The sequence below is a fragment of the Pseudophryne corroboree genome, chromosome 8 (genome assembly GCF_028390025.1).
Source record: "Pseudophryne corroboree isolate aPseCor3 chromosome 8, aPseCor3.hap2, whole genome shotgun sequence".
NCBI lineage: Eukaryota > Metazoa > Chordata > Amphibia > Anura > Myobatrachidae > Pseudophryne > Pseudophryne corroboree.
In genome coordinates this window covers 161,983,499-162,008,320 of record NC_086451.1, presented here as the reverse complement: position 1 = coordinate 162,008,320, position 24,822 = coordinate 161,983,499, and the positions used below count along the sequence as shown (strand labels likewise).

The 24,822-nt window shown below is 46.7% G+C and overlaps 5 non-coding genes and 1 pseudogene across 5 annotated transcripts; all 6 read left to right on the top strand.

Moving 5' to 3' along the window:
* Window positions 1-21,648: 21,648 nt before the first annotated feature.
* LOC134950478 (U1 spliceosomal RNA) lies at window positions 21,649-21,812 on the top strand. The gene has a single exon (XR_010183390.1). It is a non-coding gene; the product is annotated as a U1 spliceosomal RNA (small nuclear RNA).
* Window positions 21,813-21,964: 152 nt separating this feature from the next.
* On the top strand, window positions 21,965-22,127 carry LOC134952190 (U1 spliceosomal RNA). Its single transcript, XR_010184767.1, has one exon. It is a non-coding gene; the product is annotated as a U1 spliceosomal RNA (small nuclear RNA).
* Window positions 22,128-22,801: 674 nt separating this feature from the next.
* On the top strand, window positions 22,802-22,965 carry LOC134951799 (U1 spliceosomal RNA). The gene has a single exon (XR_010184472.1). It is a non-coding gene; the product is annotated as a U1 spliceosomal RNA (small nuclear RNA).
* Window positions 22,966-23,109: 144 nt separating this feature from the next.
* Window positions 23,110-23,272, top strand: LOC134952510 (U1 spliceosomal RNA). Its single transcript, XR_010185017.1, has one exon. It is a non-coding gene; the product is annotated as a U1 spliceosomal RNA (small nuclear RNA).
* Window positions 23,273-23,942: 670 nt separating this feature from the next.
* LOC134952962 (U1 spliceosomal RNA) lies at window positions 23,943-24,096 on the top strand (annotated as a pseudogene).
* A 140-nt stretch (window positions 24,097-24,236) lies between these two features.
* Window positions 24,237-24,399, top strand: LOC134953438 (U1 spliceosomal RNA). The gene has a single exon (XR_010185577.1). It is a non-coding gene; the product is annotated as a U1 spliceosomal RNA (small nuclear RNA).
* The last annotated feature ends 423 nt before the right edge of the window (window positions 24,400-24,822 follow it).

Here is a 24,822-nt window from a genome sequence, read left to right as displayed (position 1 = left end):
GTGAAGCCCAAGTATTTGACCTCCTCCATTGCGAGGCAGCACTTCTTTGGGTTAGCAGTTAACCCTGCCTCTCTGATTGAGTCCAGTACTGCTTGTACTTTAACCAAATGTGACCCCCAGTCTGTACTGTGAATTACCACATCATCCAAATAGGCAGCTGCATATTTTCTATGGGGCCTCAAAATTTTATCCATCGCCCGTTGAAAGGTTGCTGGAGCCCCATGCAACCCAAAGGGTAACATCTTATACTGGTACAGCCCCTCCGGAACCGAAAAGGCTGTTTTTTCTTTGGCGCTATCAGATAAAGGTATTTGCCAGTAACCTTTGGTCAGGTCCAATGTGGTGAGAAACCTGGCTGTTCCCAGCCTTTCTACAAGCTCATCCACACGGGGCATGGGGTATGCGTCAAACTTGGACACCTCATTTAACTTACGAAAGTCATTACAGAAGCGTATGCTACCGTCGGGCTTCGGGATGAGCACTATGGGACTGGACCACTCACTGTTAGACTCCTCTATGACTCCAAGTTCTAACATGGTTTTAACTTCCTTAGAAATAGCTTCTCGCTGAGCTTCAGGAATCCTATATGGCTTTAAATGAACCCTGACCCCTGGTTCTGTGACAATGTCATGTTTTATTATGGTCGTTCGGCCAGGCAGCTCTGAAAATACCTCCCTATTTTGGATGAGAAATTCTTTAACCTGATTGTTCTGATCAGCTGATAATGTCTCTGACACCTTCACTGCGGGAAGCAACCGGGGTGAAGACACCGAAGGGCAAGGCTCCGCTGACAGAGACAACCTATCTTTCCAGGGTTTGATTAAGTTAACATGGTAGATCTGTTCGGGTTTTCTCTTTCCCGGCTGGTATACTTTGTAATTAACCTCATTCATTTTTTCCCTAATCTCAAATGGACCCTGCCATTTAGCTAGGAATTTGCTTTCCACAGTGGGTACCAAAACAAGAACTCTATCTCCAGGAGCAAATTCCCGTATCTTGGCACTCCGGTTATAGACCCTCTGTTGAGCACTTTGGGCCTGTTCCATGTGCTCTCTGACAACAGGTACCACGGCTGCAATCCTATCCTGCATTTGTGTTACATGCTCAATAACGCTTCTATAAGGAGTGGGCTGTCCTTCCCACGTCTCTTTGGCAACATCCAACAGCCCTCTGGGGTGTCTACCATACAACAAATCAAATGGAGAAAACCCCGTAGAGGACTGAGGAACTTCTCTGATGGCCATTAACAAGTAGGGCAACAAACAATCCCAGTTTTTCCCATCTCTCTCAACAACCTTTTTTAACATACTTTTTAATGTTTTATTAAACCTTTCCACCAACCCGTCAGTTTGGGGATGGTAGATGGACGTCCTGAGGTGAGTGACCTTAAATAACTTGCACAATTCTTTCATGATCCTTGACATAAATGGAGTACCTTGGTCAGTCAAAATTTCTTTTGGTATTCCCACTCTACTAAATACCTGCACCAGCTCCCTAGCTATCGCCTTGGTTGTGATAGTGCGTAAAGGGACTGCCTCAGGATATCGAGTGGCATAGTCCATAATTACCAGGATATACTGATGGCCCCGAGCAGACTTTAACAAGGGCCCCACGAGATCCATGGCTATTCTGTCAAACGGGACCTCTATAATAGGCATGGGAACTAGTGGGCTCCTGAAATGGGGTCTAGGGGCATGATACTGGCATTCAGGACAGGAAGAACAATATTCAGACACTTCTTTATAAACCCCTGACCAAAAGAACCTTTGTAAAACTCTTTCAGTGGTTTTTTCTGCCCCTAAATGTCCTGCGGTAACGTGACTATGAGCTAAATCTAGTACCGTTCTCCGATAAGGCTGGGGAACTACCAGCTGTTCCACCACATCCTCACCCCTTTTGACAATGTGGTACAAGAGCTCATTACAGATGGCCATGTGGGGATACGTAACCCTGTCACCTGGTACCACAGGTTCCCCATTAACAATCTTAACATTCTCTCTAGCCTTTATTAAGGTAGGATCCTTTAACTGTTCAGACGCAAACAGATCCTTCTTTACCTCCAGGTCAGGCACGCTTTCAGTTCTAACTACTATGTCTCTGTTCCCGGCAAGAGGGTCCTCACTGGACTCCCCATCTGTCACTTCCCCAGCCAAACTAGCAAAAGGCAAAGGGCCAGAAAGTTCCGAAGACCCACGTACATCCATAAAATCACCGGTATTATCAACTGGCTTTTTACTTCTCACATCTGTTGATAACCGTGATTCCCACAGTTTCCAAAAATGAGGAAAATCCCTCCCTATTATGGCCTCATGCACCAAGGTAGGGACCAGTCCCACTTTAACCATTGCTGACCCACAACAAGTTTCTATATTCACCTCAGCAGTGGCATAATGTTGGGTATCCCCATGTATGCAAGTTACCCCAATAGGTATTTGCTGGACCTTTAAGGGGTTCACTAACCCAGCTTTCACGAGGGTAACTAAACTTCCTGAATCTAGCAAGGCCTCTACCCGGTTACCTTCTAAGAACACATCACACATTTGTTTTTCCAGCTCAGGTGAAGGTACCACAGTACAGGCTAACCTAGTAAAGAAAGACATTCTGCGACATTCAAAGGCAGCATCACATTGCATGGGTTCTTGCGTGACTGGGCAATTGGCAATAACATGACCTGGCATACCACACCTAAAACATTTAACCACACGATTATCAACCCATTTGGGCAGCATAGACCGTTCTAGCCCCATTGGCCTGTTTCCAGGGCCAGTGTTTACAGTCTCTCCAGCCTTGCGTTCTCTTAACCGCCCAGCAACGTTTTCCCACGGAACAGTCTTACCAGTCTTTACTGAAGGGCGCTGTCGAGGATCTATGGGTTGCTGGGTGGTCATCAGTAGTTCCTCTGCTGCCAAATACCTCTCTACCATGTCCACTAATTGGTCAGCAGTACCCGGGTTTCCATGGCTCACCCACTTGCGCAGGACCATGGGCAAAGATCTCAAGTAGCGGTCCATGACGACTCTTTCCACCATCTGGGGACCAGTTAATGTCTCTGGCTGTAGCCATTTTTTTGTTAGCTGAATAAGGTCGTGCATCTGGGAGCGCGGAGGCTTCTCCATGGCGTACAGCCAACGGTGCACCCGTTGTGCTCGTACTGACAGCGTGACTCCCAGGCGGGTCAGGATCTCAGTCTTTAGTTTATCATAGTCCCGAGCCTCAGCAGGGCTTAAATCAAAGTAAGCTTTTTGGGGCTCACCTGACAGGAAAGGTGCCAGCAGACTGGCCCACTGTGCTTTCGGCCAGTTCTCACGCTCGGCAGTCCTTTCAAACGTGGTCAGATAGGCCTCCACATCATCAGCCTCTGTCATTTTCTGCAGGAAGTGACTGGCTCGTATAGAACTAGAGCTGGTTGGAGCACTGACGGCCACATCTCCAACCCGAGCTGCAAGTCTCTGCACCACTTCTGCTAAGGCCTCTCTATCCTGACGCTGTTGCCTGTAAAGTTCATCAACAACTGCCTGCTGTTGTCTCTTATTTTCCTCCATTGCCACCTGCTGCTGTCTGTTGGCCTCCTGCTGTAGTCTCCAATTTTCCTCCATTGCCACCTGCTGCTGTCGGTTGGCCTCCTGCTGAGCCGCTGTAGCTTGCAGCAAGGCTTTAAGCAGATCCTCCATGTCAACAGATTTTTCAGGCGGCTTTGCAGCTGCTTTCACCCAGGACATATATCAAACCCTCAGGGGTGAGTCTCAGTAACTTCACACTGGGCTGTATCTGCATAAACCACCGTTTTCTGCAGGCCTCACAAAGCTGCTGCTTTCACTTATGCGCAGAACGGCCTGCTCGCATTCTCCACCAAGTTGTAACACTGTAGGGGTGCAAGGTGCCTTTTCCTGGGGAATATGGCAGCACGCAGCAGCTGAGGAACAACACAAGTCCAGTTTCTGGTACAACTGACCCCGGCCAGTTTTATTGAAACAGAAAATAAAACAAACCCCAAAATAAAAATACCTTGCCTGTCCGGCACTAACTAAACATAAGACGTTCCTAACTGTCACTAAACAAAACACAGAGTTCTTCAGTACATACTGTATAGCTTACTTGCATCAGAAAGCGTGTCTCTCACACACAGATCCTGCAGCCTTCCCAGGCAGTCTGCCCATACTACTCAGGTTAGAAGCACTATATCACTCTTACACAGCTGAAACCCTGATTAGCCCTCTGTGAGGCCAAAGACCCGAACTGGGCCCAATGTCTAGAACTCGCCTTATCTCTCTCTCAGAGCCTTTACCCAGCTTTTACAGCAAACTGAAAAGGTTCAGACAAAACAAAAAGCATTTTTCCTAGAAGTTAACATTTTCTAAAACATGTAAGACAAGAACCTGGGACAAATATACCTGCCCTCAAACACTATCCCAGTGTTCTTGTCACAGTATGTATATGTATAGAGGAAGGTGTGATACATACATATAACACATACATGATAGATACATACATATATCACACACACGATAGATAGATAGATAGATAGATAGATAGATAGATAGAACACATACATACAAGATAGATACATACATACATGATAGATACATATATACACACACATACGATAGATAGATAGATAGATAGATAGATAGATATCACAAACATATATGATTCATACATATATCACACACACATACATGATACATACATGAGAAAGACCTGGGATGGTGATGAGGCCCGGGCCCCCTGCTGATGTTGCGTTGAGGAAGGCAGTGTTCCAGGGCGGATGCCAGTCGGGGAGAGCGCCGCGCAGCCCGGGAAAAATACTGCTGAGGAGCTACATCTGGAAGAGCCCCAGGGAGGGAGAGTGTCACATGCCCCATCCTGCGCGGCACACTCTGCAGGCCTGCACATGGGAAGGGAGGTCTCTGGCCACACATACTCACCCTGCTGCTGAAGCCCCGCTGCTGTCCCCATCAGCGCTCTCCAGCGGGGAGCGGGGCCAGGATGAACCTCAACCTGTGAGAACTATCTTCATGATCAAGAGATCTCATATGCAAGATAAGTATGTGTTGGGAAAGGGCTGGGGAGGGCGGCTGCTCGGGCACACCCTCGTCAAGTTAAGGAGATTTAACTGAGGAAGCACAAGGGAACTCTCGTCTGAGGACAACAACTGCAGGGAGACCACATCTTTTCAGATGAACATGGGAGGGCGGAAGGCTGCCTAATACTGAAGCACCCTCAGACATTAAAACCATATGCAACAACTATTGCAAGCATTCCTGGGGGAAGGTCTGCAGCAGACGGATTTGCATTCGGTGATGTCATCCAAGCAGTGGGCCAAAGTTGGCTGGAACCCTCATCTGTATATGAAAAGAGAAAAGGGGCATGCGGGGCATGGCGGTCTTTTGCGGCGCTTGGATAACCCAAAGTTTGCATTAAACACCCCCACCCTCCTTCGGTGTGGGGCTCATGTTGGCCATGCCCAAGCCCCTGAAGCATTCAAGCTGATTTCTTGCAGCAGCTGGGCACTGTAACAGCTTCAGAGCTGCTCTACAAGACAAGTAAAAGGGTGTGGGCCCTGCAGCCCCACCGGTAGTTTGCATACACACATATATAGGACAGCATCTCTTATATGCCCCAGGGTCAATAAAATAGTATCCTTGTCTAGGCTATCCATCCCCTCAGATAAGGCATTTGTCCATGCCGCTACAGCACTACACACCCAGGTCGACGCAATTGCCGGTCTGAGTAAGGTACCTGAATGTGTATAAATGGACTTTAGGGTAATCTCCTGTTTGCGGTCAGCACACTCTTTGAGGGTAGCCGTATCCTGGGACGGGAGGGCTACCTTCTTGGATAAGCGTGTTAATGCTTTGTCCACCCTAGGGGAGGATTCCCATCGTAACCTATCCGTTGATGGGAAAGGATACGCCATAAGAATCCTTTTGGAAATCTGCAGTCTTTTATCTGGAGATTTCCAAGCTTTTTCACATAACTCGTTCAGCTCGTGTGAGGGGGGAAAGGTTACCTCAGGCTTCTTTCCCTTGTACATATGTACCCTCTTGTCAGCGACAGGGGGTTACTCTGTGATGTGCAAAACATCTTTTATTGCCATAATCATAAATCGAATGGATTTTGCCAATTTTGGCTGTAACTTTGCATCATCGTAATCGACACTGGAGTCAGAATCCGTGTCGGTATCTGTGTCAACAAACTGGGATAGTGGGCGCTTATAAGACCCTGACAGTCCCTGCAACATAGGATCAGGCATGGGTTGAGACCCTGACTGTCCCAAAGCTTCTGCCTTGTCTAATCTTTTGTGCAATGAGTTTACACTAGCATTTAAAACATTCCACATATCCATCCAATCAGCTGTCAGCGGAGACACCACATTCATTTGCTCCCGCTCCTCTCTAATATAGCCTTCTTCCTCAGACATGTCGACACACGTGTACCGACACACCACACACACAGGGAATGCTTTTTCTGAAGACAGTTTCCCCACAAGGCCCTTTGGAGAGACAGAGAGGGAGTATGCCAGCACACACCCCAGCGCTATATAACCCAGGAATAAAACAGTAACTTAATGTTTGCCCAGTAGTGCTGCTGTATGTAATTTGCGAATTATGTGCCCCCCCCCCCCTCTTTTCAACCCTCTTGTCTAACGTGGTATAAGCAGGGTAGAGTCCGGGGAGCTTCCTCTCAGCGGTGCTGTGGAGAAAAAATGGCGCTGGTGAGTGCTGAGGGAGAAGCCCCGCCCCCTTGGAGGCGGGCTTCTGTCCCGCTTAAACTGTAAAATTGGTGGGGGCTCATACATTTATACAGTGCCCAGCTGTATATATGTTATATTTTTGCGAAAGAGGTTTATATTGCTGCCCAGGGCGCCCCCCCTGCGCCCTGCACCCTTACAGTGACCGGAGTATGTGAGGTGTATGGGAGCAAAGGCACACAGCTGCAGTGCTGTGCGTTACCTCAGTGAAGATCATGAAGTCTTCTGCCGCCTCTGAAGTCTTCTTTTCTTCTCATACTCACCCGGCTTCTATCTTCCGGCTCTGCGAGGGGGACGGAGGCGCGGCTCTGGGACGGACGGCGAGGGTGAGATCCTGCGTACCAATCCCTCTGGAGCTAATGGTGTCCAGTAGCCTAAGAAGCAGGACCTTGCAACTCAGAGTGTAGGGCTGCTTCTCTCCCCTCAGTCCCTCGATGAGGGAGTCTGTTGCCAGCAGTGCTCCCTGAAAATTAAAAACCTAACAAAATACTTTCTGTCAGAAAGCTCAGGAGAGCTCCTGAAAAGCACCCAGTCTCCACTGGGCACAGTATCAAACTGAGGTCTGGAGGAGGGGCATAGAGGGAGGAGCCAGTGCACACCCAGAACTAAAGTCTTTCTTAAAGTGCCCATGTCTCCTGCGGAGCCCGTCTATCCCCATGGTCCTTACGGAGTCCCCAGCATCCTCTAGGACTTTAGAGAAAATAGGATTTTAATACCTACTGGTAAATCCTTTTCTCTTAGTCCGTAGAGGATGCTGGGCACCCGTCCCAGTGCGTACTGTGTCTGCAGTTATTAAATGGCCCTTAACTCCAGAACATTTATGTGGAGACAACTTTCCTGACTTGACCATCTTCCTTGGATGTTTTCCCCCTGTGTGACTGCTCCCCAGCCTCGGAGGGTTGCATCCGTGGTCCCTAGGATCCCGTCCTGGATCCCAAACCATCGCCCCTCTAGGTGGTGAGAACTGTGCAGCCACCAATGGAGTGAGATTCTGGTCTTGGAAGACAGGATTATCCTCCGGTGCATGTGTAGGTGGGATCCGGACCACTTGTCCAACAGGTCCCACTGGAACACTCTGGCATGGAGCCTGCCAAACTGAATGGCCTCGTAGGCCGCAACCATCTTCCCCAGCAACCGAATGCATTGATGGATTAACACTCTTGCTGGTTTCAGAATTTGTTTGACCAGACTCTGGATCTCCAGAGCCATTCCACTAGAAAAAAACCTCTTCTGTGTCCAGTATCACTCCCAAAAACAACAACCGCGTCATTAGGACCAACTGCGATTTTGGCAAGTTTAGGAGCCAACCATGTTGTTAAAGAACTGTCAGGGAGAGTAGATGTTTTGCACCAACTGGTACCGGGATCTCGCCTTTATCAGGAGATCATCCAAGTACGGGATAATTGTGACTCCTTGCTTGCGAAGGAGAACCATCATTTCCGCCATCACCCTGGTGAAAATCCTCGGAGCCGTGGACAGACCAAACGGCAACGTCTGAAATTGGTAATGACAATCCTGAATTGCAAACCTCAGGTAGCTTGATGCAGTGGCTAAATGGGAACATGTAAGTAGGCATCCTTTATGTCTACCAAAACCATGAAATCTCCTTTATCCCCCGGACTGGAGATCACTACCCTGAGAGATTCCATCTTGAAATTGAATTTCTTTAGGTAGAAATTAAGGGATTTCAGATTTAAGATTGGTCTGACTGAGCCGTCCGGCTTCGGGACCACGAAGAGGCTTGAATAAAAACCTTCTCCCTGCTGACTAAGGCTGATTTGAACAATCGGTGAGGGGGAACTTCTTGAAACCCCAGTTTGTACCCTTGGGACACTATTTGTAAAACCCACGAGTCCAGGTCCGAATGAATCCAGAACTGACTGAAGAGTTTTAGACGTGCCCCCCAGTGGCGGAACTAGCGAGCAGTGGGCCCATGTGCGACAAAATGGCTTGGGCCCCCCCCCCATCCCATCCCATCCAAGTCCACCCCCTCACCCCTGGAGAGGATCTGGTGAGGGGGGCCTGCTCAGGGAAGTGGATACCTAGCAACAGTGCCGTAACTAGACATTTTAGCAGTGTGTGCAAGAAACGGCATTGGAGCCCCACCCCTGCATGCAAAACAGGGGCAGTGCGCGCCGTAGGCGCGCGCAAAAAAACATAGTGGCGTGGCTTCGTGGTTAAGGGGTGTGGCCACAAAATAATACCAATTCATAAAACGGTGCACAGTAGTCTCCATTATTCAAATTACGCCGCACAGTAGCACCACTACACCAGGTAGAGACCCTTTTACACCTTACGGCGGACAGATTCCTCTTTTTACACATTACAGCAGACAGCGTCCTCTTTTTACACATTACAGCAGACAGCGTCCCCTTTTTACACATTACGGCAGACAGCATCCCCCTTTTTTACACAACGGCAGACAGTGTGCCCTTGTTACACATAGCGGCAGACAGCGTACATTTTTTTCACATAACGGCAGACAGCCTGCCCTTGTTAAACATAGTGGCAGACAGCGTACACTTTTTACACATAACGGCAGACAGCCTGCCCTTGTTAAACATAGCGGCAGACAGCGTACACTTTTTTCACATAACAGCAGTCAGCCTGCCCTTGTTACACATAATGGCAGACATCGTACACTTTTTACACATTACAGCAGACAGCTTGCCCTTGTTACACATTACAGCAGACAGCTTGCCCTTGTTACACATTATGGCAGACAGCGTGCCCTTGTTACACATTACGGCAGACAGCATCCCCCTTGTTACACATTACGGCAGGCAGATTCCCCCTTGTTACACATTGCGGCAAGCAGATTCCCCCTTTTTACACATTGCGGCAAGCAGCTTCCCCCTTTTTACACATTGCGGCAGGCAGATTCCCCCTTTTTACACATTGCGGCAGGCAGTCCCCCTTTTTACACATAGCTGCAGGCAGATTCCCCCTTTTTACACATAGCGGCAGGCAGATTCCCCCTTTTTACACATTGCGGCAGGCAGTCCCCCTTTTTACACATAGCTGCAGGCAGATTCCCCCTTTTAACACATAGCTGCAGGCAGATTCCCCCCTTTTACACATAGCTGCAGGCAGATTCCCCCTTTTTACACATAGCGGCAGGCAGATTCCCCCTTTTTACACATAGCGGCAGGCAGATTCCCCCTTTTTACACATAGCGGCAGGCAGATTCCCCCTTTTTACACATAGCGGCAGGCAGTCCCAACAAAGAAAGAAAGAGACGAAAGAAAGAAAGAAAGAAAGAAAGAAAGAAAGAAAGAAAGAAAGAAAGAAAGAAAGAAAGAAAGAAAGAAAGAAAGAAAGAAGAATTATACTTACCCTCTCCGCTGGCTCAGGCTCCTCGTGCAGCTTGACGATTCCCGGGCAGTAGAGAAGGAGGAGGAGGGAGGTGGAGGAGGGAGCCGCAGCAGCGCTGTGTTATTGGTGGAGGCGCTGCTGCTGCTGCCCCTCTGCTTCACTATAGGCTGTTCTCGGAAGACAGCCTATAGTGAAGCAGAGGGGCAGCAGCAGCGCCTCCACCAGTAACAAAGCGCTGCTGCGGCTCCTTCCTTCACCTCCCTCCTCCTCCTCCTCCCCCCCGTGCCGCTGCTCCTCTCATCTCCAAGCGACCCTCCTCCCTCTTCGTGTGTTACAGAGGTGGCAGCGTGTCTGGTGCTGCGGCTGCTGCCCGTAGTGCCCTGGCCTGATCTGTTCGTTACGACGGGCGGGCGGCGGGAGTCGCAGGACGCAGACCCGACGGGAGCGCTGGTGTGCGGCTGCGGCATGATACAATGAGTCATTGTGACTCATTGTAATGCCGGCGGCTGTGGGCCCTTGAGTGCGGCGGGGCCCCAGTGCAATGCACTGCCTGCCCTGCCAGTAGTTCCGCCCCTGGTGCCCCCCACTGGTGTGGGCTCCTGCAAGAGAGCCCCAGCGTCATGCAGTGGATTTGTCAGAAGCAGAGGACTCTGCTCCTGCGATCTTGAAGAGGCTTCTTGGAGTCAGCATCAGCATTCCCTTGGTGAATCCACAATGCCCTCCTATCCGAGACTGCCATGAAATTGGCCCGTGAGCACTTGTGCCCGGTGTAGGATTTTTAAATATGTGTAGTTTACTGTATGCAAGGGTTTAAAACCTTTTAGGAACTGATATCTAAGGTGTATTACATGTAGTTTAAAAAAAACAAAAAAGGTTTATTTTATGGCAGTAGTTTCCAAACTGGGGTTCTTGCACTGGTAGCATAGTTTGGTGGTCCAGGACCAATTAAAATTATTTATACTTTATTAAATTGGCAAAACCATTCCCTCACAACATAACTGAACCTGAGGATGACATGCTATAAACACAATTTACTTAATTTTATATTTTTTTCTGAATTTCTCAATAAAAAAAACTTTGGCCTAGGGGTGCCGTGAAACAAATTTTGATACTATTTATTTATATAGTGCTCTTTCTCCAACAGGACTCAAGGCGCTTGAGATATGGCTTCTGGAACTGAACACAGGATTCTAAATGTGGCTGTACCAAGGACCTATACAGTGGCATTACAGGTTGAGTATCCCTTATCCAAAATGCTTGGGACCAGAGGAATTTTGGATATCGGATTTTTCTGTATTTTGGAATAATTGCATACCATAACGAGATATTATGGTGATGGGACCTAAATCTAAGCACAGAATGCATTTATGTTTCATATATACCATATACACACAGCCTGAAGGTCATTTTAGCCAATATTTTTTATAACTTTGTGCATTAAACAAAGTGTGTGTACATTCACAGAATTCATTTATGTGTCATATACACCTTATACACACAGTCTGAAGTTCATTTAATACAATATTTTTAATAACTTTGAGTATTAAACAAAGTTTGTGTACACTGAGCCATCAAAAAACAAAGGTTTCACTATCTCAGTCTCACTCAAAAAAGTCCGTATTTCGGAATATTCCGTATTTCGGAATATTTGGATATGGGATACTCAACCTGTATTACTTTTTTCTGCTACTGGTTCTTTACCTATGCAAACAAGCATCTGACTTGCCTTTCCTATTGCTTTGTTACATTGCTCACCTGAAATAGTAATACTTAGATAGCTTTCCTCTTGCCATTATAATGCCCTTAATATTATAGTTAGCCTTTGTATTTTTGAGACGTGTATGATTTTGCATTTTTTGGCATTAAATGTTGCCATGTTCTTGACCATTCCTCTAGTCCAGGGGCGGAACTGCCAGAGACAACGGAGTCAGTTGCCGCCGGGCTCCAGCCCTAAAGGGGCTTCCTCCATTGCCCTCCGGCTGTTACGTGCCCTTCCTACTAAATAGACAAAGGCGCTACCAGCAGGGTCTCGCAGTTTGTACATTCCATGCCGTAACACCCTTCTTTCCACCTTTTTAAAGACCCAGCCCAGCAGCCTCGCCGCTGCCACCACCGCTAGCTGCAGCACTGCCAGCGGTGGGGTGCCCCTGCTTCTTCTCACACCACAGATAGCTGGGCAGCACTGCAACTGCCTGCCTGATTGCTCCGCCCCCTTCCGGCTCCCAAGCACCTCTGCTGCCCAGTGATCCAGGAGCCTGCTGCTAGGAAGAAGTGGCCGAGCTTCAGCAAGCGAGTCTGGACACTGGCGGAGGAAGCCATGATAACCAGATAATGGGGAGTGGAGAGCCAGTTCCAAGGTAATACTTTATACAGCTGGTTGAGATCCTGGTCGGTGGATATGGATTCCAAGAAAACCCTGGAGGTGCTTCCTTTCAAGGGAGACACTCTCTTTGGAGAAGACCTCAATAAGATTGTAGCTGATCTGGCTACTGCTAAAACAGCTTGCCTACCTAGTATGACTCCTACCACGCAGAAGGCTAAAAGTACTTTCCCTTGGCCCTTTCATCCTCAAGGTAAAGCGTACCCAAGGTCAGGCATACCCAAAGCAAGCTCATGCTTCCAGACCTGCCAAGCCCAGACTGAAGCAAGCCTGGGCTGCCCATCAGCCTGCTTCCAAAACGGACAAGCCTGCCGCATGACGGTGCAGGCCTCCCTCTGGGGGATCCCAGGGTGGGGGGCCCGACTTCTAGGTTTGGCATAATTCTAAGCTAGAGAATTCTGTTTGGAGCTCACCTTGTACTTTGTGAAGAAATAATCAGCATTGTGGCTGAGCAGATACATGTAGTGTGTGGCTGCAAACTGCATGGATCTGCTGCGTTGTAATGCTGATACTTTTTTTTTCAAAGTACCAATAGCTTCATATAATGTTCACAATTTTTATGCAGGATCAAATAGCTCAATAGGTAGGGTGTTTGATTAGAATTCAACAGGTTATAGGTTTGAATCCTGGGTATGGTAGTTTGAGATGTGTTATTTAATAAAGTATGTTGTTCTGACTGCCGGCATCCTATCACCTGGGATATCATACTAAATAAATGGAGTTGATCAATTTTTTTAATTTTTTTTTTTAAACTAGGGACAATTTCCAGATACTTTTCTTTATAACTGAGATTGCCCCCTGGAACTTCACATCAGTTGACAACTATGCATGAGTGGGCAGTGCTTGCTCTGGATCTGCCCACCCATTTATGTGCCGTCATAAAAGAAAGCACAACTGACAGTTATCCTGGGCGTACACTACACAATTATCTGTCAGGCTATCTATCCAGTCTGGATGGATGGAATGAAAATCTGGTAATGTATAGGAGCAAATGTCAATTAACCATTTGCTCCCAAACACTAGAAAAGTGGTCAAAAATGGTCATTACACAAATTGGTTAAACCCAAAATTTAACCAATTTGTTTAGGGGACCATTTTTGTCCATTTTCTAGTGTTTGAGAGTAAATCGTTGATGGTCATTTGCTCACATAGATAACCGGATTTCTATTCCAACCAGCCAGTGTTGGAGATATGGTCTGCCAGATTACATAATGCATACCAGAGCCATAACTAGACTTTTTGGTGCCCTGTGACAGATAATTATATGCCCCCCCCCCTCCCCATTTTTGCAATATGGACAAAAGGCGCATGCCTTGTGGGGAAGGGGCATAACAAGATTGGTCTCAGAGAAAGCACATGAGATATGAAGATATATCTAGTATACTTGACACTCAATGGTTTGTGGTATTGCCGGGGTGCCCTCCTTAAATGCATATACAGTCACACATGGCGTGTTTGTGCAAATGGCATATCAGCAGTCAGCACTAACTGGTGACATGCCATTTGTACAAGTAAGCCATGTGTGACTAGTATATAAACATACTTTATTAAATAACACCTCAAACTATCATACCCAGGATTCAAACCTATAACCTGTTGAATTCTAATCAAATACCCTACCCATTGAGCTACTTGATCCTGCATCTATTCTAACCTCCAAAAACAGATTCAGTTGCATTTTCCAGCGTGTTTTGTTTGCGCCTTTGCAAATGTCTTACATCGACAAACTTATTTAGTACTATTTTGCAAATAGGGTTACATTGTCGCAACATTGTGTTCCCTAATTGCTTGATTTTTTTAAATGCAACAATTGATAAAGACACCTGATAATTGCTCTGTGGAGTCTTATTTTGTGTCTACTTCTTATCTACATTTAATTCCCTACCTCTAATCAAGGCATTTTTAAATGCTGGGGGCTGCCAGGACGTGAGGCCTACCTAGACTTTAGATCTGAATTTGAATGTACTTGTGAACTAACTTAATTTCCTACTTCTAAATTCATTCCTAAATTCACTACTTACATTAATCCTGTAGTTGGGCATTTTGAGCCTTCAATTGTGGGCATTGTTTTGTGTCCAAATCAGCAGCTGGTGGTGTGCATTTGCTGGAAAGGCATCGAAGACCTCCGATATGCTGCATCTCCTGATGTGTGTCTCCCTCAAGTGGCTGTCAGCAAATGCATGCTAGACACCCCATTCCAAGCTGATTGTGACATCACGGAACATGCATCATAGAACAGGCATGCTAGAATATGGGTCTTCAACCTGCGACCCTCCAGCTGCTGTGGAACTACATATACCAGCATGCCCTGCCTCAGTTTTAGCATACCTTAATAGCAAAACTGTGGCAGGGCATGCTGGGATGTGTAGTTTCACAGCAGCTGGAGGGCCACAGGATGAAGACCCATGTGCTAGAGCCAAGCCGCAGGTACATTGAATGCTAGCAAGCTGAATGTTTAAATCATTTTTGTTCCGCAGCATTCCAATGCGGAAGATTCCATGGAACCAGAGATTATTCCATTGAGAAGGACATGCTGCCTGGATGACTGCACTGTGCAAATTAAATCACGGAGCCAGTTGGCTTGTGGGTGGCTCTGGTGACTGGGTGGTTGGGTGGGCGGTGTGTCGGAGGTGGAGCACATGCAAATGAATGTGTATCATCCAGCTAGTGAGAGTGAAAACTCATGCAGGAGTGTGCCTGCTTGTCAGTGGGTTATGCACCTTGCCAGGCGTCAAATCTACATGGAGCAGCTGGAGGGGACAAGAGCAGGTTTGCAAAATATAGATAGAAGAGCATATATGCTGGCGCATTCTCCATGATTGTGTCAGCTTATGTTTTGGTGCACTGCACTTTCCTTCACTAAGTTTTAGCCATTTTGGTTAAATGCAAGTGTAGTTGCTTCTCGCCCTTTTGGCTGTGATCTTGTATCGTGGTTGAAGAGTCTGCTGGAGGGATTGTTTTCTTCATTGGCGAGAGACTGAAGATATTCCAGGATGGAAGGCTTGGGAACACTATCCGTTTTTCAGTTGTGGAAGAGTTGAAAGACCGGATTGGACTACATTCTATAGTAAAGGATATCTTTGTATTTATTAATCCTCCCTTTATATGTGTCTGTCTTTCAATAAAGCTTCGGGCTTGTGATTCCCTCACCCTCTTACACTCCACACACATAGCCTTATTAACTGTTGTATTATTGTATTGTTTAAATGTATAGTGCAGTTCATGATTTATAGTGTAGGCTGGCCTGTGCTGTAGTTCTTGAACTGTACTATACCGACAGCATTTGTATTGTGTTTTGGCTGTGCTGCAAAACGGTACTTATGTGTGTAATGTTTATGTATGTTTTTTTGCTTCTTTATGTCAATAAAGACTGCTTTTTCAATCCAATATCTGAAAACAATCAATGTTTATCTTTGATGGCAATAGAAGTGGTATGATATTTGCTGCTTTTGAAAGGCAATATCTGATATGTCCCCTATCTGGGAACCATATATTAAATGGCTTTTCAGAAAAGGGAGATGGGAGAAGAGCTTTCAGTACTTGTAGGACCGATGCTCATTTCCTATTCTAGCCTCCAAAAACAGATTCAGTTGCATTTTCCAGCGTGTTTTGGATGCGCCTTTGCAAATGTCTTACATCGACAAACTTATTTAGTACTATTTTGCAAATAGGGTTACATTGTTGCAACATTGTGTTCCCTAATTGCTTGCTTTTTTAAATGCAACAATTGATAAAGACACCTGATAACTGCTCTGTGGAGTCTTATTTTGTGTCTACTTCTTATCTACATTTAATTCTCTACCTCTAATCAAGGCATTTTTAAATGCTGGGGGCTGCCAGGACGTGAGGCCTACCTAGACTTTAGATCTGAATTTGAATGTACTTGTGAACTAACTTAATTTCCTACTTCTAAATTCATTCCTAAATTCACTACTTACATGAATCCTGTAGTTGGGCATTTTGGGACTTCGATTGTGGGCATTGTTTTGTGTCCAGACCAGCAGCAGGTGGTGTGCATTTGCTGGAAAGGCATCGAAGACCTCCGATATGCTGCATCTCCTGATGTGTGTCTCCCTCAAGTGTCTGTCAGCAAATGCCTGCTAGACACCCCATTCCAAGCTGATTGTGACATCACGGTACATGCATCATAGAACAGGCATGCTAGAACATGGGTCTTCAACCTGCGACCCTCCAGCTGCTGTGGAACTACACATCCCAGCATGCCCTGCCTCAGTTTTAGCATACCTTAATAGCAAAACTGTGGCAGGGCATGCTGGGATGTGTAGTTTCACAGCAGCTGGAGGGCCACAGTATGAAGACCCATGTGCTAGAGCCAAGCCGCAGGTACATTGAATGCTAGCAAGCTGAATATTCAAATCCTTTTTGTTCCGCAGCATTCCAATGTGGAAGATTCCATGGAACCAGAGATCCTTCCATTGAGAAGGACATGCTGCCTGGATGACTACACTGTGCAAATTAAATCACGGAGCTAGTTGGTTTGTGGGTGGCTCTGGTGACTGGGTGGTTGGGTGGGTGGTGTGTCGGAGGTGGAGCACATGCAAATGATTGTGTATCATCCAGCTAGTGAGAGAGAAAACTCATGCAGGAGTGTGCCTGCTTGTCAGTGGGTTATGCACCTTGCCAGACGTCAAATCTACATAGAGCAGCTGGAGGGGACAAGAGCAGGTTTGCAAAATATAGATAGAAGAGCATATATGCTGGCACATTCTCCATGATTGTGTCAGCTTATGTTTTGGTGCACTGCACTTTCCTCCACTAAGTTTTAGCCATTTTTGTTAAGTTCAAGTGTAGTTGCTTCTCGGCCTTTTGGCTGTGATCTTGTATCGTGGTTGAAGGGTCTGCTGGAGGGAGGGATTGATTTCTTCATTGGCGAAAGACCAAAGATATTCCAGGATGGAAGGCTTGGGAACACTATCCGTTTTTCAGTTGTGGAAGAGCACAGAGGTCGGATTGGACTACATTCTATAGTAAAGGATACCTTTCTATTTATTGCCCCTCCCCTTATATGTGTCTGTGTTACAATAAAGCTTCGGTCTTGTGATTCCCTCACCCTCTTACACTCCACACACATAGCCTTATTAACTGTTGTATTATTGTATAGTTTAAATGTATAGTGCAGTTCATGATTTATAGTGTAGGCTGGCCTGTGCTGTAGTTCTTGAACTGTACTATACCGACAGCATTTTTATTGTGTTTTGGCTGTGCTGCAACACAGTACTTATGTGTGTAATGTTTATGTATGTTTTTTTGCTTCTTTATGTCAATAAAGACTGCTTTTTCAATCCAATATCTGAAAACAATCAATGTTTATCTTTGATGGCAATAGAAGTGGTATGATATTTGCTGCTTTTGAAAGGCAATATCTGATATGTCCCCTATCTGGGAACCATATATTAAATGGCTTTTCAGAAAAGGAAGATGGTAGAAGAGCTTTCAGTGCTTGTTGGACCGATGCACATTTCCTATTCTAGCCTCCAAAAACAGATTCAGTTGCATTTTCCAGTGTGTTTTAAATGCGCCTTTGCAAATGTCTTACATCGACAAACTTATTTAGTACTATTTTGCAAATAGGGTTACATTGTTGCAACATTGTGTTCCCTAATTGCTTGATTTTTTAAATGCAACAATTGATAAAGACACCTGATAACTGCTCTGTGGAGTCTTATTTTGCGTCTACTTCTTATCTACATTTAATTCCCTACCTCTAATCAAGGCATTTTTAAATGCTGGGGGCTGCCAGGACGTGAGGCCTATCTAGACTTTAGATCTGAATTTGAATGTACTTGTGAACTAACTTAATTTCCTACTTCTAAATTCATTCCTAAATTCACTACTTACATGAATCCTGTAGTTGGGCATTTTGGGACTTCGATTGTGGGCATTGTTTTGTGTCTAGACTAGCAGCAGGTGGTGTGCATTTGCTGGAAAGGCATCGAAGACCTCCGATATGCTGCATCTCCTGATGTGTGTCTACCTCAAGTGGCTGTCAGTAAATGCCTGCTAGATACCCCATTCCAAGCTGATTGTGACATCACGGAACATGCATCATAGAACAGGCATGCTAGAACATGGGTCTTCAACCTGCGACCCTCCAGCTGCTGTGGAACTACACATCCCAGCATGCCCTGCCTCAGTTTTAGCATACCTTAATAGCAAAACTGTGGCAGGGCATGCTGGGATGTGTAGTTTCACAGCAGCTGGAGGGCCACAGGATGAAGACCCATGTGCTAGAGCCAAGCCGCAGGTACATTGAATGCTAGCAAGCTGAATGTTTAAATCCTTTTTGTTCCGCAGCATTCCAATGCGGAAGATTCCATGGAACCAGAGATTATTCCATTGAGAAGGACATGCTGCCTGGATGACTGCACTGTGCAAATTAAGTCACGGAGCCAGTTGGCTTGTGGGTGGCTCTGGTGACTGGGTGGTTGGGTGGGCGGTGTGTCGGAGGTGGAGCACATGCAAATGAATGTGTATCATCCAGCTAGTGAGAGTGAAAACTCATGCAGGAGTGTGCCTGCTTGTCAGTGGGTTATGCACCTTGCCAGACGTTAAATCTACATGGAGCAGCTGGAGGGGACAAGAGCAGGTTTGCAAAATATAGATAGAAGAGCATATATGCTGGCGCATTCTCCATGATTGTGTCAGCTTATGTTTTGGTGCACTGCACTTTCCTCCACTAAGTTTTAGCTATTTTGGTTAAACGCAAGTGTAGTTGCTTCTCGCCCTTTTGGCTGTGATCTTGTATCGTGGTTAAAGAGTCTGCTGGAGGGATTGTTTTCTTCATTGGCGAGAGACTGAAGATATTCCAGGATGGAAGGCTTGGGAACACTATCCGTTTTTAAGTTGTGGAAGAGTTGAAAGACCGGATTGGACTACATTCTATAGTAAAGGATATCTTTGTATTTATTAATCCTCCCTTTATATGTGTCTGTCTTTCAATAAAGCTTCGGGCTTGTGATTCCCTCACCCTCTTACACTCCACACCCATAGCCTTATTAACTGTTGTATTATTGTATTGTTTAAATGTATAGTGCAGTTCATGATTTATAGTGTAGGCTGGCCTGTGCTGTAGTTCTTGAACTGTACTATACCGACAGCATTTGTATTGTGTTTTATCTGTGCTGCAACACAGTACTTATGTGTGTAATGTTTATGTATGTTTTTTTGCTTCTTTATGTCAATAAAGACTGCTTTTTCAATCCAATATCTGAAAACAATCAATGTTTATCTTTGATGGCAATAGAAGTGGTATGATATTTGCTGCTTTTGAAAGGCAATATCTGATATGTCCCCTATCTGGGAACCATATATTAAATGGCTTTTCAGAAAAGGGAGATGGTAGAAGAGCTTTCAGTACTGGTAGGACCGATGCACATTTCCTATTCTAGCCTCCAAAAACAGATTCAGTTGCATTTTCCAGCGTGTTTTGGATGCGCCTTTGCAAATGTCTTACATCGACAAACTTATTTAGTACTATTTTGCAAATAGGGTTACATTGTTGCAACATTGTGTTCCCTAATTGCTTGATTTTTTAAATGCAACAATTGATAAAGACACCTGATAACTGCTCTGTGGAGTCTTATTTTGTGTCTACTTTTTATCTACAGTTAATTCTCTACCTCTAATCAAGGCATTTTTAAGTGCTGGGGGCTGCCAGGACGTGAGGCCTACCTAGACTTTAGATCTGAATTTGAATGTACTTGTGAACTAACTTAATTTCCTACTTCTAAATTCATTCCTAAATTCACTACTTACATGAATCCTGTAGTTGGGCATTTTGGGACTTCGATTGTGGGCATTGTTTTGTGTCCAGACCAGCAGCAGGTGGTGTGCATTTGCTGGAAAGGCATCGAAGACCTCCGATATGCTGCATCTCCTGATGTGTGTCTCCCTCAAGTGGCTGTCAGCAAATGCCTGCTAGACACCCCATTCCAAGCTGATTGTGACATCACGGTACATGCATCATAGAACAGGCATGCTAGAACATGGGTCTTCAACCTGCGACCCTCCAGATGCTGTGGAACTACACATCCCAGCATACCCTGCCTCAGTTTTAGCATACCTTAATAGCAAAACTGTGGCAGGGCATGCTGGGATGTGTAGTTTCACAGCAGCTGGAAGGCCACAGGATGAAGACCCATGTGCTAAAGCCAAGCCGCAGGTACATTGAATGCTAGCAAGCTGAATATTTAAATCCTTTTTATTCCGCAGCATTCCAATGTGGAAGATTCCATGGAACCAGAGATCCTTCCATTGCGAAGGACATGCTGCCTGGATGACTACACTGTGCAAATTAAATCACGGAGCCAGTTGGCTTGTGGGTGGCTCTGGTCACTGGGTGGTTGGGTGGGTGGTGTGTCGGAGGTGGAGCACATGCAAATGATTGTGTATCATCCAGCTAGTGAGAGAGAAAACTCATGCAGGAGTGTGCCTGCTTGTCAGTGGGTTATGCACCTTGCCAGACGTCAAATCTACATGGAGCAGCTGGAGAGGACAAGAGCAGGTTTGCAAAATATCGACAGAAGAGCTCTCCAGCCTAGTTTGCTGTCTGTTTCCACTTCTCTTTTCTTGAGCCGCTCCCTTCTATGCCCTTGCGCACTATCCTGACTTCTCCCATCTGCTTACTTTGTGCCTTCCAGCGCACAATGCGAACTACAGGTAGTGCTGCAGGGCCCACACCCTTTTACTTGCCATACAGAGCAGCTCTGGAGCTGTTACAGTGCCCAGCTTCTGCAAGAAATCAGCTTGAATGCTTCAGGGGCTGGGGCATAGCCAACATGAGCCCCACACCGAAGGAGCGTGGAGGTGTTTAATGCGAACTAGGGGTCTTCCAAGCGCTGCAAAAGGCCGACATGCCCTGCACGCCCCTTTTCTCTTTACATATGCAGACGAGGGTTGAAGCCAACTTTGACCCACTGCTTGGATGACATCACCATATGCAAATCCATCTGCTGCAGGCCTTCCCCCAGGAATGCTTGCACTAGTTGTTGCATTTGGTTTGTTGTTTGGGGGTGCTTCAGTATTAGGCAGCCTTCTGCCCTCCCATGTTCATCTGAAAATATGTGTTCTCCCTGCAGTTGTTGTCCCCAGATGAGAGTTCCCTTGTGCTGCCTCAGTTGAATCTTCTTTACTTGACAGAGATGTGCCTGAGCAGCGGCCCTCCCCAGCCCTATCCCAAATCATACTTATTTTGCATAGGAGATACCATGGTCATGAAGATTGTTCTCCCAGGGTGAGGTTCATTCATTGCATTCTGGGTATGCTGACCCCTGTGATTTCCCCAAATGTGGGAAACTTGACTGCATTATTTGTGGTAGTGGGGGACTGTGTTTGTGCTTTCCTCTGGTCAGCTCTGGTAAAAGTCAGATTTCTTTGTCTCAGATCTTCCTCTAGCCTTGTTCTTCTTTCGAGAGTTCCCTTGTGCTGCCTCAGTTGGATCTCCTTTACTTGACAGGGGGGTGCCCAAGCAGCGACCCTCCCCAGCTCTAGCCCAACTCCTACTTACCTGCCAGGTGAGATACTATGATCATGAAGGTGCTTCTCCCAGGGCAAGGCTCACCCATTGCACTCTGGGTGTGCTGCCCCTGTGATTTCCCCAAATGTGGGAAACTTGACTGCATAATTTGTGTTTCCACTGGTCGGCTTTCATATAATTCAGATCTCTTTGTCTCAGGTCTCTCTCCAGCCTAGTTTGCAGTCTGTTTCCACTTCTTTTTTTTTGAGCCCCTCCCTTCTATACCCTTGTGCACTATCCTGACTTCTCCTCCTGTCTGCTTACTTTGTGCCTTCCAATGCACAATGCAAACTACAGGTAGTGCTGCAGGGCCCACAAACTTTTACTTGCATTACAGAGCAGCTCTGGAGCTGTTACAGTGCCAAGCTGCTGCAAGAAATCAGCTTGAATGCTTCAGGGGCTGGGGCATTGCCAACATGAGCCCCACACCGAAGGAGGGTGGGGGTGTTTAATGCGAACTAAGGGTCATCCAAGCGCCGCAAAAGGCCGCCATTCCCTGCATACCCCTTTTCTCTTTTCATATGCAGATGAGGGTTCCAGCCAACTTTGGCCCACTGCTTGGATGACATCACTGTATGCAAATCCGTCTTCTGCAGACCTTCCCCCAGGAATGCTTGTACTAGTTGTTGCATTTGGTTTGTTGTTTGGGGGTGCTTCAGTATTAGGCAGCCTTCTGCCCTCCCATGTTCATCTGAAAATATGTGTTCTCCCTGCAGTTGTTGTCCCCAGATGAGAGTTCCCTTGTGCTGCCTCAGTTGAATCTCCTTTACTTGACAGAGATGTGCCTGAGCAGCGGCCCTCCCCAGCCCTATCCCAAATCATACTTATTTTGCATAGGAGATATCATGGTAATGAAGACTGTTATCCCAGGGTGAGGTTCATTCATTGCATTCTGGGTATGCTGACCCCTGTGATTTCCCCAAATGTGGGAAACTTGACTGCATTATTTGTGGTAGTGGGGGACTGTGTTTGTGCTTTCCTCTGGTCAGCTCTGGTAAAAGTCAGATTTATTTGTCTCAGATCTTCTTGTTCTTCTTTTGAGAGTTCCCTTGTGCTGCCTCAGTTGGATCTCCTTCACTTGACAGGGGGGTGCCCGAGCTGCGACCCTCCCCAGCTCTAGCCCAACTCCTACTTACCTGCCAGGTGAGATACTATGATCATGTAGGTGCTTCTCCCAGGGCAAGGCTCACCCATTGCACTCTGGGTGTGCTGCCCCTGTGATTTCCCCAAATGTGGGAAACTTGACTGCATAATTTGTGTTTCCCCTGGTCGGCTCTCGTATAATTCAGATCTCTTTGTCTCAGGTCTCTCTCCAGCCTAGTTTGCTGTCTGTTTCCACTTCTCTTTTCTTGAGCCGCTCCCTTCTATGCCCTTGCGCACTATTCTGACCTCTCCTGTCTGCTTACTTTGTGCCTTCCAACGCACAATGCAAACTACAGGTAGTGCTGCAGGGCCCACACCCTTTTACATGCTTTACAGAGCAGCTCTGGAGCTGTTACAGTGCCCAGCTGCTGCAAGAAATCAGCTTGAATGCTTCAGGGGCTGGGGCATAGCCAACATGAGCCCCACACCGAAGGAGGGTGGAGATGTTTAATGCGAATTAGGGGTCATCCAAGCGCCGCAAAAGGCCGCCATTCCCTGCACATCCCTTTTTTCTTTTCATATGCAGACGAGGGTTGAAGCCAACTTTGACCCACTGCTTGGATGACATCACCATATGCAAATCCATCTGCTGCAGGCCTTCCCCAGGAATGCTTGCACTAGTTGTTGCATTTGGTTTGTTGTTTGGGGGTGCTTCAGTATTAGGCAGCCTTCTGCCCTCCCATGTTCATCTGAAAATATGTGTTCTCCCTGCAGTTGTTGTCCCAAGATGAGAGTTCCCTTGTGCTGCCTCAGTTGAATCGCCTTTACTTGACAGAGATGTGCCTGAGCAGCGGCCCTCCCCAGCCCTGTCCCAAATCATACTTATTTTGCATAGGAGATACCATGGTCATGAAGATTGTTCTCCCAGGGTGAGGTTCATTCATTGCATTCTGGGTATGCTGACCCCTGTGATTTCCCCAAATGTTGGAAACTCGACTGCATTATTTGTGCTTTCCTCTGGTCAGCTCTGGTAAAAGTCAGATTTCTTTGTCTCAGATCTTCCTCTAGCCTTGTTCTTCTTTCGAGAGTTCCCTTGTGCTGCCTCAGTTGGATCTCCTTCACTTGACAGGGGGGTGCCCGAGCAGCGACCCTCCCCAGCTCTAGCCTAACTCCTACTTACCTGCCAGGTGAGATACTATGATCATGTAGGTGCTTCTCCCAGGGCAAGGCTCACCCATCGCACTCTTGGTGTGCTGCCCCTGTGATTTCCCCAAATGTGGGAAACTTGACTGCATAATTTGTGTTTCCCCTGGTCGGCTCTCGTATAATTCAGATGTCTTTGTCTCAGGTCTCTCTCCAGCCTAGTTTGCTGTCTGTTTCCACTTCTCTTTTCTTGAGCTGCTCCCTTCTATGCCCTTGCGCACTATCCTGACTTCTCCCGTCTGCTTACTTTGTGCCTTCCAACGCACAATGCGAACTACAGGTAGTGCTGCAGGGCCCACACCCTTTGACTTGCCTTACAGAGCAGCTCTGGAGCTGTTACAGTGCCCAGCTGCTGCAAGAAATCAGCTTGAATGCTTCAGGGGCTGGGGCATAGCCAACATGAGCCCCACACCGAAGGAGGGTGGAGGTGTTTAATGCGAACTAGGGGTCATCCAAGCGCCGCAAAAGGCCGCCATGCCCTGCACGCCCCTCTTCTCTATTCATATGCAGATGAGTGTTGAAGCCAACTTTGACCCACTGCTTGGATGACATCAC